The sequence below is a fragment of the Astyanax mexicanus genome, chromosome 7 (genome assembly GCF_023375975.1).
Source record: "Astyanax mexicanus isolate ESR-SI-001 chromosome 7, AstMex3_surface, whole genome shotgun sequence".
Lineage (NCBI taxonomy): Eukaryota > Metazoa > Chordata > Actinopteri > Characiformes > Acestrorhamphidae > Astyanax > Astyanax mexicanus.
Genome location: NC_064414.1, coordinates 5,102,004 through 5,113,858, shown reverse-complemented (window position 1 = coordinate 5,113,858; position 11,855 = coordinate 5,102,004). Strand labels below are relative to the sequence as shown.

The following is an 11,855-nucleotide window of genomic DNA, read 5'->3' as shown; positions in this document are numbered from 1 at the left end:
CTTTAAGTAAAAGTGTACAAAGTATTGCTTTCAAAACTACTTAAAGTATAAAAGTAAAAATAACATAAAGAAAAGCGAAACTACAGAGTTCTATAGTGCACTACCCCCTCCCCCCTCCCCAAAACACATTTTTCTAAAAGCCATAATAACTATATTGTTATATTAAAATAGTAATAGTGTCCCTCTGAAAGAATATGATTTTTACTTTCTTGACAGCACTAGTTCTTACCTTCGTATAAAATAACATATTATGGCAAGCAATTTTAGTGCATTTTTTGGTTTGAGAATTATTTGCACATTGTACAGACATGCTACATACTTCAAATTATGAAAAACAATAAAAACAGACACAAATGAATGTTTTGTTTTACTTGAGAATAGCAATATTGACTCATTTTCTGCTGCTGCAGTTAAATAATTCTAAATTTTGGAAATTTGGGAAGCTGAAGTACCCACAGCAAGCACCGCATTACATACTGGTATAGTATCCTTCTGAAATAATACAAATTTTATTTGCTTGACAGCACTAGTTCTTACAATTATGTAAAAAAAAAACATATTATTTAAAAAGATTTTAGAGCATTTATTTGGTTTGGTAATTATTTGCACATTGTACAGACAAGCTACATACTTCAGATTATGAAAACCAATAAAAACAGACAAAAATTATTTTTTTTTGTTTTACTGGAAAATAGCAATATTGGACCATTTTCTTCTGCTGCAGTTAAATAATTCCCACAACAAGCACCACTATTACATACTGGTATAGTATCCGTTTGAAATAATACGAATTGTATTTGCTTGGCAGCACTAGTTCTTACTGTTGTGTAAAATAACATATTATTCCAAGCAATTTTTGCACATTTTGTGGGTTTGAGAATTATTTGCACATTGTACAGATGAGCTACTTACTTCAAATGATAAAAAACAGACAAAATATAATTTTTTGTTTCACTGGAAAATAGCAATATTGTACCATTTTCTTCTGCTGCAGTTAAATAATTCTAAATTTAAGAAATTTGGGAAGCTGCAGTCCCCACAGCAAGCACCCCCTACTACCCACACATCTGGCTATTCGATGCTAACAAATGAGAAACATGGAAAAATGTGCTTATTTTTTATTTTTTTTGCTACAAAACACTAAACTACTTATGAAGAATCTTAGAATATGTACTGTCCACACAGAATCTCTGATTGTTTCAACAAGCTGAAGAATAATCTGCAACACATCTCAGATCTCAGTGTTATCTTTATAGCTACTTCTAAAGCTTAAATCTAAATCAAATCTGCATCTGTTCTCCTGATCTGATCTTTCATCTCATCTAGTGCTGAGCAAGAGAGAAAAACAGAGACCGTGACAAACTGAGAGGAACAGAGAGAGAAAGAGAGAGAGAGAGAGAGAGACAGAGAGAGAGAGAGAATGAGATTGAGAATTATAGGGGTGGGGAGTTACGACTGTTGACCACAAGGACAAGGGCAGATGAAATACAGTATTTATCAGTGCCTTATCACCGCCGGGCACGCTGAACCACGGCCTGTGGGCAATCACTAATCTGTGAGGACCAGCTGACGCACGACAAACAGTGAAACCCGAGAGAAACCGAGAGAAACTGAGCTGAGTATTAGAGAACACAAACGCTTATAAACAAAAACAGAAACTCCATTTCTATTCGATAAAGCTGAACATGTTGAACATTGCAATGCAAACGCATCTCCCGGCTTTTGGAACACCAACACATTTTGATTTGCATAGATACAGCTTTTTGATCAGATGTATTGTTTTCATGTAGTTACGGATTCTTACATATATTCTTTTCACCATATACATGAATGGGGTGCAAAAGTAAAAGAATGTGCTCATCTAATGCCACAATAATATAAATACACTAGTAAGACTAGTAACCAACCACTAAGCAACACCACAGCAATCACTTGGGATATCATAGCAACCACAACCACCTAGCAACACTATTACAACCATCCAGCTACCACTTAGCAACAGCACAACAACCACTAAGGAAGATTTATTTATTTATTTATTTTTGTTCAAGAACTCTGGCCAAGTGGTTAGATACTATTTTTAACTATATTTTTTAATCGATTGGCTTCATTCAACCTGATTAGCTCCACTCCTGGTTGCCCTCTAGAGGTTTGCACTCATTTTCTGATATAACGGTGGAGATAGGAATTGCATAGGCTCTCCATTAACCAGCTCTGATAAATGTCTAATATCTGATACTAGAAATGGCTAAAAAAAGCACAGTTTATAAAAACTCTTCAGTAAAAACTTAGACTGATTCAGTCTCATATTGGAAACAAAAGTTAGTGTTTTGTTTAATGGAAAACTGGAAGTTAAACTCAGGGGTGTTTTTGCACGAGAACTATCTTTCCCACCATCGTTCATCATGATACAATCTGTTTCTCATGTCCTCCTGTTATTGGCCTTCTTGTGTACCTATGGAAACCTAACTTTTATCCCACAGTTTGAAGCTCTGAACGTTGCGACATCTAAAATCCAACTCAGATGTCATTTAGCAAAATGAACAAGATTTAAACCAACTTTTCGAATGTATCTTGAGTTTCCTGACATATGTTGCGTATAGTCTTTTCCTGTAAACTCCTCCACATCAATAAGCTCCAGATGTAACTGCAGAAATCAAAGTAAATAAAGTGACACATTTTTTTTTCGCCTTTTACAAGAGGTCAAAAATTACAGATGGAGCTTTGAAGATGTTCTGAAGTATGAGTGTCTGGGGATGAGCGGAGAGAGAAAGATAAAAAAGAAAAGAAGGGAGAGACATATAGATGGTGGTGGGGGGGTGGGGGGGCTAAGCAGCGTGAACACGCATGAACATGTGCGGATGAGTAATGGGAGCTTCAAATTGAGTGAATCGCTATACAGCAGCGTGAGCTACAGATCCTGTCGTACTACTTCTTCGTTTTATTGTAATGTGGGGTGATAAAATATCCCCTGATTCACTCAAACCCCTCCCAGCCCATCCCACCCAGGTTTAATGCAGTAAAATAAATATCAAACTGCGCAATTAAGCGTGCTACGCAGATGATACCGAGCTGAAAATTGAGTTTACAGTGGAGCTGATCCTAACCATCTGTTTCTGAAGAAGTGTGAGAAACATCTCTTCACACCAGGTAAGTGTTTTATTATGTCCTGAAGAATCAGAAACTGTAATGGAACGGTCTGACTGGCGAGAATTTATGCAGCATCCAATTTTTAGTGCGAGGTAACATTTCCTGCCAAACAGACTCAAAATAAAAACCTAAAAAAAAGAGGTGCACACAAGTTGAGTTTTGTTGTGTCTAAATTTGAATGTTTAACTTGAGATCAGTTCCATTTTAAAGCATAATTGTTGATATCGACTAGTGACTTTTATTTTGACACAATCTGTTTGTTTGCATTAGTTACTTTTATTTTGACACAGTATTGCTATTGATACTGATGTTTATATCAGTGCATTCAGAATAATAAAATACTATGACTGATTGGGTGAGTTGGTGGTTAATTTAGTGTTGTTTTATGCATGAGAACTGTTCATTAGTTTGGGATGAGTTCAGACTGAGTTAGGGGTGAGTTTGGGATGAGTTTGTGATCAGTTTAGGATGAGTGTCAGGTGGGTTTGGGATGAGTTTAGGGTGACTAGGATGGGTTTGTGATGAGTTTAGGATGAGTTTGGGAAAAGTTTTGGATAGGTTAGAGGTGAGATTGGGATGAGTTGGGGGAAATTTGCAATGTGTTAGGGATCAGTTTGGGGTGAGTTTAGGATGAGTTTGGGGTGAGTTAGGGGTGAGTTTGGGGTGAGCTATAGGGGTAAGTTTAGGATGAGTTTAGATTGAGTTAGGGGTGAGTTTGGGATGAGTTGGGGGAAAATTTGGAATGTGTTAGGGATCAGTTTGGGATGAGTTTAGAATGAGTTTAGGATGAGTTAGGGGTAAGTTTGAAATGTGTTAGGGATAAGTTTGTGATCAGTTTTGGGTGAATTTAGGATGAGTTTAGGGTGAGTTAGGGGTGAGTTTGGGATGAGTTAAGGGTAAGTTTGGAATGTGTTACGGATGAGTTTGTGATCAGTTTAGGGTGAGTTTGGGATGAGTTTGATATCAGTTTAAGATGAGTTCAGGGTGAGATATGGGTGAGTTTGGAATTCATTTGGGGTTTGTTTAGAATGAGTTTGGAATGAGTTAGGGGTGAGTTTTGGGATGAATTAGGGGAGGGATTGGGTTGAGTTCAGGATAAGTTTGGGTTGTGTTTGAAATGAGTTTAGAGTGAGTTTGGGATGAGTTGGGGTTGTGTTTGGAATGAGAACAAGTGCCCAGATCCTCTGAATCTTCTGGAAACTCCTTCAGGACTAGGCTACTGGATAACCATTCCAAGTTACTACCTCATGAAGCCAAAAGTGGGCAAAGCTGCCATTAAAGCGATAGCAATGTAGGAAATAATACAAATTAAGAAAAAAAAAAACATTGCCTGAGAAGGTGTGTGTGCAAACATTTGACTTGTACTGAATATTAAATATTTTGGATTTTATTCTGGTCATTTACTGTTGTGCAGATTTCATGTTAATGACCACAGGTTCTCACCTCCACCTGGCCTATCCTTCTCCTCAGTCACCTCGAGTTATACTGGAACTGAGGTAAAAGGCCGACTGGCCATCATCTCTCGTTCCTGCATTAACTCCTGCACACACACACAGAGAGTGAAAGGAGAGAGAGAAAATGAAAACTCAATTAATGAGGAAATGAGAGAGGAACAGAGCTTTAGTGAGGCTCTTTATCTCTGCATGCTCCCAACACCCTGAAGAAAACAAATGTAAACAGACGAGAACGCAACACAATAACTGCCTCACGACTGAATAAGCAGCAAAACCAACACACACACACACACAGCTCGGGTTGGACGTGATGTGTTTTATAAGTAGGGTTGTGAGGGTACACAAAAGTCACAGCTTGGTTCGCTCGTTCACGGTTTAGACCTCACGATTTGGTACAAGTTTGATAAAATTTACAATGTTTGACAAAGATTAACCAAGGTTTTTTTTTTTTTTCAACGTAATTTGAACAAACATATGAAAGTTCAAGTTTAACCCTCTGGGGACTGAGGCATGTCAGACACTGATATGCCTTGACATTTAAAAAAAAAAAAAAACATTTACCCACAGGCTTAGGAGCGGGTTTGATATTTGGGGAGGGGGGGCACAATTGCTAAAATGAATTAAAGCCCACCCTATAGTGACTTAGAACTATTTTATCCACCATTATTCATGGTAAAATCTGTTTTTCATGTCCTTGTGTACCTATGGAAGTGCAACTTTTATCCCATGTTTAAAGTTTTTTTTTTTATGGCCTAAAGAAGCTCTAGATGTTGCAACATCTAAAATCTAACTCATATGTCATTTAGCCAAATGTGCGAAGTTACAGTTAATCAAAAAAAAAGTATTTTTTTCTGTACTTCTGTTTATTATTAGTTACGTCCAACCAAGAAGGTGACTTTACAACCTAAACATGTTACTCCACATTACATTTACTGTTTGCATATGTGTGCAATGTCTGAGTTATATACATATGACATACAGATGACTGATCAGTTATCACCTAATATTTAAAATAATAGAGAGAGAGGGTGCTTTTCCTGGCGGGGGTGGAGATTTCGGCGCTCTTTCAAAATAAACGTTTTTATATATATAAATAAACAATTTCTGCTTTTTCTGCGGTATTATTTTTTGGTGGGGACAAATCCACCTAATTCTGATTAGGTCCCCCCTGGTTCCTATGACAATGCACATACCTAAAATAATTGGTTCAAAAAGTGTGGCTGGAGGATCTGCAGTGTACTACACGATTAGGATGCAGCCATTGCTTTCAACTGAATAACACAAACACTGACTATACTCTTCATTAAGGGCCAACACATGTTCTATAAAACAGAAACAGATCCAGACTGCTTCCTGAGCCCAGCTTTATAGAACCTGTGAGAACTTTCCTATGTGAAACTCACTCTGCACTGGTGCTTCCTAGAATGACAGTGAAGTCTGTGTTATACAAAAAAGAACAGATTTTTTAGGAGCCCCTCTGGGGAGCTCTGGATCACAGTGCTCCTGATACAGCTGAGGATCTGAAACACACATGGACAGAAGGTACCTGGATCCATTTTCATTTAATACATCCCCTGTTTTATAGCATCAAAAGAACAACATCAAAGAAATGTGTGTGCCTGAAACACATTGCCGACATTGTTTGAGAGCAAAAGACATAAGTCTGGAAGCTTTCGACTTGCACTGACCTCCATCAAGGCACCAGAACAGCTCTGATCCACTGAGGTATGGACTCTAGTAGACATTGAAAGGTGTCTGAGACTAATCATAGCAATCCTGTGAGTTGTGAGGTCAGGTGGGACCAACGCAACTCAATGCAATTCACAATTCACCTCTCTGTAGTTTCCATAGTTATGGCTGATTGATGTATGCATTACTTATATTAACAGTATTGATTATCGCTATCCCTTCAGTTATCAATCTGATCTCTTAGTAAAGTATATAACAGAGGCTTCAGGGAATGATGTAGGTAGGGTAGGTGGAAGTGGTTCACAGTGAGTGGGCTTTATTGTGTTCAGACTACGAGAGCTGGGTCAGGTGAGGTAGACCACCAATGGCTAATTCATATTTCTGGACAATAGCCACAGTGGTCATAAAAGCAAGGCTGAGTGCTGTGCGCGTGTTTGTGTGTAGCATTTAGAACAAATTCAGGCCGGTGTTTGGAGCAAGAGTGGTTTATGTCCCCTGACAAGTCCTTCGGGAGGGCAGAGGGACACTGTGGCATCTTTCGCCTGGACCTGTAAATGCCCCATAAAACGCATAATTAACCTCCACAAGCTGTAAACAATGGCTGTCTCCGGATACGGAACAAGTGTGTGTTTATGTGTGTGTAATATTCGCGAGTGCGCGTTCCTGAGTGTGCGAGAGAGGAGACACAAGGCGCCTGTTGTTTATCACAGTGAGGAAAGTTCAAAAGAGCGTTGTTCTATTTTGTGCACTGAATTCTATTAAAATAGCAGAAGCTCTGTGCCCATCAGGTGTTTTGCTTTCCTGAGACTATCACATGTTTTAGTAATGGTGTAAACAGTGGAACATTGCAGCAAATGTTGCGCACTTCTTAAATCTCACCTTAATTTTAGCTTGAATGTCTAATATTTCAAATATAAAAATAATATTATAAGACCTGTCTAAGTCTGTAAGCCAATTTATTCGGGAAAAAGGGTCTTATTCTATTGGGAGATCATTTCTTAATGAAATACTGCCTGAAACAATGCCAAGCAATTGCCAGGAACAAGATTTCTCTAGAGAAAATAGCATGAAACAAGTGGAAAAAAGGTATCTAGGAATATGTTGAATAATATTAAAACATTCATACAGCTATCTTCTAATGAGGAATTGATATAAAGTAGATTTAAGAAGATATCATTAATTTGCTGTGCACCAAGCCTTTATCCACCAGAGCCTTATCTACCATGCTTTGTAGCTTGAGGAGGGCATGGATGAAGTATATCAAAATACTACAGAATATTCTGTAATGGTAACACTTCTTATGTATCCTGGATTCACAGTAATAAAGAAGATAGCTAAGAGGAGAATAAAACACATAGAGGTAACTGTTTCCTCAGATCTTAATCTAGGCCTTTTTAAGAAATTACATGCAGTTAACAGGAATAGTGGAGGTCAAGTTGAGGTCTGGAATATCAAGAATACTTTGAATGAATGAAGTTCAATATAGCGTCTTGCTAAAAAACCAACAACACTTTACTATTTACGCTCAACACTCATCCACACACCGGTGTTTGAAAATACAGTACATCGGGCTTGTTTGAAAATCCACTTGTGGGTGAAAATTTAGGGGTTGCGGGATGCATTTTTTTTTACAATGTAACCAGAAATCACCAGGTGATGATAAAAAAAAAATTATACCAGAGAGAAGAGCATTCAGGAGGGAACAGAAGTGAGTAATAAGAGTCAGTTCTTTTTTTTGTTGTTGCTAATTATGTTGCTATTAAATGCTCTTGACTGGGATATATATAACACTGTTATAAAAAAAAACTAATACAACACTAATGCTTCAATATTATTAATGAGTTTAATAGCAATAAAATAGCAATATTAATAATAAATCCCTTATAAACAAAATACAGACGTATATTTTGGGCTAGTTTAAGCTTCTGAAGGTTGGGTATTTGACTGACTTTGGGCTGAATAGGTTGGGATATCTGGCAACCTTGGTCATTTCAGTCATTTTGTTGAGAACCTCAGACAGTAGGCTACACAGCCATCAGGATTAGCCAGCAGTTTTCGACTGAAGGATCTATACTATCTATACTTCCTACAGTTTGTGGCAAGTCAGCAGATAAGGCAGATGTAAATATTTAAAAATAATGAGTTTTATGATTCTATCGTAGTCAAGCATGAACTAGCTTGTCTTGTTTTGCCATTTAGCGCAAGCTAACGCTAACATGATAATTAAGTTTATTTACTCTGCAGCTACATGGTGTGGCTAGCAATATCTTATTTTAATAAAAGTTTCAGAGCCCTTAAATGGCTTATTCTGGAACTGGACTGAAACTGGTGAGAATATAGCTGGTGAAATTTCCTAATGTGAGAGTGATTTGTGTTATATGTATAATATGTAAGTATTAAAGACTGTAAAAGCTAAAAACTACAACTCCCAGCAAGCTGTGCGAGTGACTTACAATAGCTTCTCAGCCATTCTACTGTAGTGTTGCGGAAGTTAATTGTAGTCTTGTGGATGTTTGGCGCTGAGCATGAACACAGGCGGCTGTTTTTGTAATAAAAACACGCAGAATTACTTGACAACTAGTTAGCTGTGTAGCTAACTAGTTAGGCTAGGTTAATACATGTGTCCTGCTTTAGCTAAATCACCGTAACAGCGGGAACTGACTGCATGACTGCATGTGACTGCTAACGCTCGTGTTAGCTTGTTAGCTAGTTAGCTTAGCTTAGCCAGCTAACCTATAGGAGCTACGGATAGAAATGAGGCTCAAAACCCCGCAGCGCTTCTTTCTCAGCGCTGGGGGGATAATATAAAGCAGATAAACGCGTCCCTGCTGCTGAGAACAGGCTGTTATGAGTAAAGGAACGCATAAAAACAGCTATTTTCGTCTATTTCTGCTTTATTGTTCACCTTAATGTCAAAAGGACGAGCGTACGATCCAGTTTTCAGCTCAGCATTGGTGGTTCAGTGGTAGAATTCTCGCCTGCCACGCGGGAGGCCCGGGTTCGATTCCCGGCCAATGCACAGCATATCTTTTCCCCTTTATTCATTTATTTTTCTATTTTATAAGTTTAATTTAGACACATAGTACCAGTAAAAAGTTTAAACGCACCTTCTTATTCAATGTTTTTACTTTATTTAATGTATTTTCTATATTATAGATTAATATTAAAGACCTCAAAAGAAAGGTAAGAGTAAGCAGCCACAGTATTCATTCAGACAGTATTAAGCTACTTCACCAGTCACACTATGTTTAAACACTTGAAAGTATTTTAAAAAGCTTCCACAGTAAAATATATGAAGTTTATTTTGTGTTCCCATGGTTTTACAGAAAACAAATAAAATCAGCAAATTACGATTTTGCTATTTATTTTGCTATTTATAGGCATATTTTTGAGCAAAATTAACATTGTTGTTTTATTCTATAAACTATGAACAACATTTCTTCCAAATTCCAAATAAAAATATTCTCATTTAGAGCATTTATTTGCAGAAAATGAGAAAAGGCTGAAACAACAAAAAAAAAGATGCAGAGCTTTCAGACCTAAAACAATACAAAGAAATCAATATTTGGTGGAATAACCCTGGTTTTTAATCACAGTTTTCATGCATCTTGGCATGTTCTCCTTCACCAGTCTTACACACTGCTTTTGAGTAACTTTATGCCTTTACTCCTTGTGCAAAATCTTGGTTTAAGGGCTTGTGACCACCCAACTTTGATATATTTCTTTCCAGAGTTGTATGTCAAATGTATCAATATATAGATACAAATTATTGTTCTTTGAAGTTTTTTTTTAATAATTGTACTTTTATTATTTGTGTGTGTTTTTTTTGTGGATTTTTACTTCTGCAATCGCTCATTTGCTTTTGTTGCATTTTTTTTCTTCTATATGTATATAATCTGCATTTTTTTATTTTGATTTTATATATATTTTTTAGAATGTTTGGCACAAAATAACTCCATAAAAATCTCCTTCTCAATTTGATATGCATTGTTATTGTACATAGACAAGAAAAAGTCTCAAACACACACAGCATTTTATTCATTTTATTCAAATAAGAAGAAATACATTAAAAATAAAATAAAAGCATAAGTGGACAAGCTAAAATGTGGAGCAATAAAATAAATAAATAAATGAATAATTAAAATAATAAAATAAGCACAAATAAAGAAATAGAGGACTAACATTAAGAAGTAGCTAAAATAACACCAAGGTTATAAAGAAAGTTAGTGATGGAAATAAAATAAAAGGTAAAACAGAAGATAGAATAAATAAAAGGACATAATAAATTAAATAAAAAGTTAAAAACAAGTAATAAAATAAAAGAAATATTTAAAATGGCTAAAAGGTAAAACAGATAATTGCTTGATTAAAAAAATAAATAAATAAAACAGTTACAGGCGGTGTTAAGGGGATTATAAACTAAAATTTTAAAATAAAAAGTTTAAAATAAAACACTAACAATTTAGCTTCCAATTATCCGCAGAAATCTACAGTTTTTTGCTGTGTTGTGTTTGTTTTTCTGTCTCTGCCGGATTTAGAATTCTCCTCAGTCTGAATTCCTGTGTTTTCTTTAGTAAACGGACAAGCTTTGAAATAACACACTTCCACCCTACAAATTACCTGAAGCCCGTAACACACTGCTGAACCGCGTTCGTCCCTCTGTGGGAATAAGTCATTTCTTCCTCAGCTATTACCTCTATTCCTCTGCGGCTTCATTTCCTGCCCCTCTGTTTCTTCATGCTTCTGTGGAGTATGAAATGAAGTCTCTCAGCTACATTAATGTTATCAGATACACTCAGCGTAAATCTGATCTGACAGAAGGCAAATTCTACAGGAACAGTAAACTTAAATCAGCTTGAAGCAACCGTGAGAGTTTCAGCAGCACGGCTCATACATTAAACACAGCACTTGTACATAATCATGTTTAGAGAAGGTGTGTAACTAGTGAGGTGTTTTGCTGGCAAGCATAATAAAGAAAAAAATGTATTATTAGTGGTGTCAATCGATTTCATTTTTTTTTACTGATTAATGCCGACAGTATTCTGTGATTAACTGTGATTAATCATACTTGTTCTTCTTAAGACTTAAGATATTTTTAAAGTGGATATTTAAATTTAAATAAAAGAATGAATGCAAAGAAATGTAAAATGCAATTACATTTATATTAGTGGCGTCAATTAAATACTAGTATATACCATATTAAAATCCTTAAATAAAAAAAAAAAAAAAAAACGACAGTACACTTTATAATCTGGTGCACCTCATGTAAAAATAGACGTTCATTGATAGTGCACCTTATAATACAGTTCGCCTTATAGACTGTAAAATGCATATGCATGATAAATTCTATTAAAAAAAATGTATTACTTTATTATAAACATCTCAGCTTGGTTGTAAGGATTTCTGAATTAGAACATTTTTACACCTGTAGTTGGTTTCTATGGATTGGATCAGTTAATGAGTTTGGATGAGTATTTGGAGCATTTCTTCCTCTGTTTGGTTTGGTTTCACACAGGCATAAACCAAAATGTGCCCCAATAAGCACATTGTCTCCCCTGATTG

The 11,855-nt window shown here is 36.2% G+C and overlaps 1 non-coding gene across 1 annotated transcript; it reads left to right on the top strand.

Annotated features, from left to right (window-relative positions):
* The first annotated feature begins 9,241 nt into the window (after positions 1–9,241).
* Positions 9,242–9,312, top strand: trnag-gcc (transfer RNA glycine (anticodon GCC)). Its single transcript has one exon. It is a non-coding gene; the product is annotated as a tRNA-Gly (tRNA).
* The last annotated feature ends 2,543 nt before the right edge of the window (positions 9,313–11,855 follow it).